At 38.7% G+C, this 5,414-nt stretch overlaps 1 protein-coding gene across 3 annotated transcripts in view; it reads left to right on the top strand.

Annotated features, from left to right (window-relative positions):
- The first annotated feature begins 4,407 nt into the window (after window positions 1–4,407).
- LOC126095259 (T-complex protein 11-like protein 1) overlaps window positions 4,408–5,414 on the top strand; it is a 136,974-nt gene continuing 135,967 nt past the window's right edge. Inside the window, exons 1-2 of one of the 3 annotated variants that reach the window (XM_049910015.1) lie at window positions 4,408–4,564; window positions 4,663–4,828. The gene's annotated coding sequence lies outside the window, so the exon portion shown is untranslated. The remainder of the gene's footprint in view (window positions 4,565–4,662; window positions 4,829–5,414) is intronic. The other 2 variants (XM_049910016.1, XM_049910017.1) reach the window with 2 other exon arrangements.

Below are 5,414 nucleotides of genomic sequence, written 5' to 3'. Positions count from 1 at the left end.
GGAACATTTTTATTTTTCTCTTTATAGGCACTGATGTGAAGATTCACTAGCCCCATTTGGAGAAGGTTCAAAATTAAACCTAAATTGGTAAAGCAGGACCAAGTAGGAAACAGGACAAGAAGCAGCAGTTTCAGGATATTTTTTTGTGCAGTCGCTGAATGTCATCGTTTGCTTTATTTGCAAAAGTGTTGAAGACATTCCTACGTAGTACAACTTAGGATACATTACAGAATTCTGCCTCTTCTAAATTGTCGGAAGAACTACGTGAACAGAAATTTTCTTCCTTGAAGTGAGAATTGGCTTGTTAGTAAGTCATGTTCAGAAAACCTATTAAAAACTCATAAACTGCAACAGAAATAAGTTTTGAAGTATCTCACTTTATAGTAAAAAAATCAAAAATTGTTTTGAGATAGCTGCTAAAAATATTTGCCCTGAATCAGTTAACCATTCTGATAAAAACATCACAGGGTTGTGGGACAGAAGAAAATGGATTTTCTTCCATTTTCAGAAAATTCAGTTAAACCAAATGACCACTTAAAGGATAATTACTGCAGGGTCGGCAAATATAAAGAACCAGTTAAGATATTGCTCAAAGAAATTTGCTTACTTTTCATTTGTTATTGATGTGTCAACTGACACCATCTCCACACCCCAGTTGTTAGTATTTGCATTTGGGATGATGCATGAGTTTGGAGTACATGACCAGTTAACTGGAATGAGTTCACTGTGGGGGCAAACTAGGGTTAGTGACATGTCCATTGGACTGTTGGAACTGTGTTCAAACATTGACTTAAATCTGACTAACTTAATAGGTATTATGAATAACAGAGCATCTACCATGATAGGAATTAATTCTGGATTAATATCATCACTAAAACACAATTTATAAGCCCATGATGATATGATGCAATTGCACTGTATAATCCCCTCAAAGACTTTTCTGCACTAATAAAATAGGTTTCGGGCATGTCACGAAAGTTGAAAGTTGTGGTTTCAACAATTAATTTCATAAAATTTCATAGTCAAATCACAGACAGTTTAAAACCTTCCTTGAAGACACTGACAATGAATACGGTGATTTGATCTTTTACACAGAAACAAGATGGTTAAATTGAGGTAGAAATGCTGCAGCAGTTCCTGAATTTAACTGATAATACTGAAATTTAAATGATTCAAAATAACAGAAAAAAAGGATTTCTTGTGGGACTTTGTATTTTTTACAGACATTACCAGTCGTTTCAGCATGTTAAATACTCAGCGTCAAAGCAAAAATCAGTTGATTAATCAACTTTATGGCCATATTATATGTTTTCATTGTATGCTACATGTGTTTTAAACCAACTGAAGTCCAACTTTGTGCTTATGATGAGAAAGTTGGTAACTTGATATCAGCTTTCAAGACTCATTTCACTGATTTTCACAAGATAAAGCCATTGCTAGATTGACTTAGCAACCATTTTGCCTGAAAATGCACCAGTGTGATTTAAATTTGATGATGCAAACTGCCGAATGTCTATCTTCTTATTAATAGGAACAATCGGAAGGTATTGGTAGACACTGCATTAAGATGTGCAAACCCTTTTGGGCCAAGTTATATGTATAACCAAACTTTTTCCTTAATGAAAATCAACAAATCAGGAAATAGTAACCGCTTGATAAACGGCAATCTAGAGCCAATCTTCGCTTGTCTATTACAAAAATCGAGCCATATATCAAAGGAATTGTGAAATGAATGGAGTGAATGCTTCAAATTAATTTATGTGAATAATTTTTTAAAAGAAGTTGTTATTGTATTTGTTAAATAAATCGTGTATTTTTGAAACGACTGATGTGACTTTTCATTTTCCTGCTGCCTTATCGTAGTAACAGTGAGTGGTGTGCGGCCCGCACATGCAGGGTCGGTTTAAGACCCAAGCGACATAAGCCGCTGCTTAGGGCGCCTCGCTGAGAGGGCTCCATAGGAGTGACTGCTGGAAGATTTCTATACGAGACATATCACAATTAATAGCGGCCGCTTAAGAAGCCAAACTGATAAGGATGCTCAAGTGTAAGATTTGCATACAGTGCATAGCACAGTAACGAAAACTGACACAGGTGAAAGCGTACAGTGGATAAGGGGGCGCCAAATGAAAAGTTCCTTATGGTGGAAAAATGTGCTCGAACCAACCCTAACTACACATTCGCTTGTGTTTACTTCCGAGAAAATTTACCATTCTAATAAAAAATAAATAAAAGCCTTTGCCTTCTCTTCGTTCTCCCTGGATGAGAGAAGCCAATCTTACGTCTCCAGTTGAAATTTTCAGTAGTGCGGCAATTTTTTAAGAAGCATAATTATTTTTATTTGGTGCAAGAACCTTTTGCGTCTGTGTTCCTCTGTCTGCAGTATTAAGCCTGATTTACACCAGGGCGAACGCAAGCCTCGACGAACGAGAATTCTCTTTGGTGTTAACTGTAGACGAACGCGAGCGAACTAGTTTCGGTCGTGTTCGATCGCAATGGCTCGTGTGTGATACATTGCACTAATTACAGCTCGCATTTAAATAGTCATTCTTCTCGCGCTCCATACGTGCATGGAACGAAAGAAGCTCCATTAATTGGTGCAACGGGAAGTACCCTCTGCCACGCCCCTCACAGTTGTTTGCAGAGTGTGGATATAGACGTTAGACTGTGATATAGACGCAGAAGTTTGCTCGACTTCCGCTGGCCGTCGATCTCGCGAATCGCCAAAGGAAGTTCGCGACTTCCATGTTTCGGCGCTTAGTAGTACAGAAAATTTTCGTCTGCTATCGCGTCTACTTGTGTTGTTGGCATGAGCCGCGTGAGCGCTGGAGTAATGTGAAGAGATTACAGTGCTGCTGATAGAACAGTACAGATAATTGGTATCCGAGAGACTCACAGCACAAATGCAGAAGAAAAAAATGAACGAATGTGTGTATATTCTGCTGATTAAAAGTAAAAATATACCAAAGACCTGATCATTCTTGTTCCTTACATTCATGATAGCTGCAGTTACATGACTGATGTATCACTGTTACGTTAGACATTCTATTGCCCGGGATCACGCTATCAGCCCTCTAACCAATCATGTACGGTACTGCCGGCCGCGGTGGTCTAGCGGTTCTGGCGCTACAGTCCGGAACCGCGGGACTGCTACGGTCGCAGGTTCGAATCCTGCCTCGGGCATGGGTGTGTGTGATGTCCTTAGGTTAGTTAGGTTTAAGCAGTTCTAAGTTCTAGGGGACTTATGACCTAAGATGTTGAGTCCCATAGTGCTCAGAGCCATTTTTTTGTACTGTACTGTAGCCTATGCGTATGTACTATATTTCACATTTAATTAATTATATTTTTCCTTACATGTACTTTAATAAAATCCTAGGAGTGGTTCGCATTTGTCACTGCAGACACCAGAAACTTTCTGATACGTAGCAGTCACTGAAATGCGAAACAATTAATAATGTCAGTATCTGCATTTGCTAATAACCAGAGTGTAATGTTCGCGAAAACTAAGCTGAGCGCAGTGACTGATGGGAACGACTGTAAATGGGGAAATCTAGCGTTTCTTTATGTTATGTTTTATTTTTGGTCGTTAGTGTTGCATTGTTGTTCCGGTTTTAAATCCCTCCCCAACTGTAATGAAAAACCAGCGAAAAGCATCTGTCGACATACGTGCGAAGTTCAGAAAAGGAGAGCTGGAGCTGTCACGCAGTGTAAGTGCAATACCTCCACGTCTTTCACGCTTCAACATAAATTCAGACACCCGAATTCTTATTTTGCTACCCTACTTTGCGCACTCCGTCGAAATCAGTGCGCTCGGCGTGCAGAATAATCATCTCTGAATATTAAAGTTTTGTATCATGTCTCCTATTTAGTGTATTAGCTCCAAAATACAATTACATAGCGTTTTCTCCTGTTATTTTCTGTTGTCATATGTGCGCACACTTGATCTAAGATGCAAGTGAATAGTATTGAACACCGGTGAACTGTCCGCGAATGTTGATTAGCATGTGTTTGCCTCCATTCGCTCCCGTGTTAACCAGGCCTACAAGCTGTGGTGGGAGCAGTCTTGTCGTTATGTTCTCTTCCGACCATTCTATTGTTCACACAATTCACTTGAAAGTAGTTCTTGTGCAGAACAGTAGATGGTTGCTGCAAGCGCCGAGTTCAGGCAGTTTGCGTAACTGGAACAAGCATCTGTGGACGAAAAACGAGTGCGACCGAATGCTGTTCGCTCACTTTCGCAAACCGTTTCCACTAGAGAAAATGTCGTTCATAATAGTTCACTATGATATGAAACAGCCCCCATGCCGATGGTGGGTGGATGCTTGTGCAAGTTTTCATTGTCTGTGAGAACTTAGCTTAAATTATTTGAAGACTGGCGCCAGTGCAAATTAGACGTGGAAGTAAACAAAAATATACATACTAGGGTTACGTTGGCAATCCTTACGTTGTATGTTCAACCAAACAAAAGTAAACATAGGATATGAAACAAATTTCCCCAAGTCTAGGCACACAGCAAAATTTTTTGTGCAGTTTTCATACGTCAAGAAAGAAAACCAATCATTTCGTAAGTGATAACTGTTCAGGACTGCTTATGAGTCAGAGTTTGCAAACTACTATGTAAGGTGTCCCAAGGATTTTAACTAATTCCTTTCCCTTATTTAGTTCTGCTATTAGTCATCAAAAGAACACGGAAGTTTGTGGCGTTATTTGTATCATGTTTTTGCCACAGTATCGCGCTGAGAGATAATTACAGTTATGCGTTTTTAACTGGAACATCCGATGTCATAATTCAGAGTCAAAGTTAATGGAGCAACAGAAATTAACAGTTGTAAGTAATAATTGACGTTGCGTTAACACACTTTTTCTGGATTAAAAATATGATTTCATTACATATGTAAACACTGGGACAAAATTGGAAGTGTAATGATTCAAGTTGTAAATGTGTACCCAAATGGTATTAAGTAGGCTATAGTTTATAACATTTACTTAAATGAAATACAATTGTTCCACTTTTCTGTTAAAACTCATATGCTGTGAAACATATTAGACTAGATAACAATTTTTAAGCCCCACATTTGTGTCTCATCTACTACACAGCCTGTGGTATCTTCAACTGCAATCTTACATGTTCTGTTAAGGAAATAAAATACATAACTGTGCATAGCTTGAATAAACGCTTCATGGGGTTCTTGCTGTGTTAGATTGAAAAATTGAACGCAGTACGAACTGCACAAAGCATTTATTCAAGAACACCACTTAAAAAAAGTGTGGTCTTATGCATGTAAATTTGCAATGTAAAAGCTTTCTCCAAAAATTAAAAGTATACAGGCACTTTGTTGTGTTAATATGTGGTAGTGCAACCCCCCCCCCCCTCTAAGTCTTGATCTTCAGTGTGATGCCAGATTGATCTGTAG

This window comes from Schistocerca cancellata, chromosome 8 (assembly GCF_023864275.1).
Source record: "Schistocerca cancellata isolate TAMUIC-IGC-003103 chromosome 8, iqSchCanc2.1, whole genome shotgun sequence".
Classification (NCBI taxonomy): domain Eukaryota; kingdom Metazoa; phylum Arthropoda; class Insecta; order Orthoptera; family Acrididae; genus Schistocerca; species Schistocerca cancellata.
This window is presented reverse-complemented; position numbering and strand designations above follow the sequence as displayed.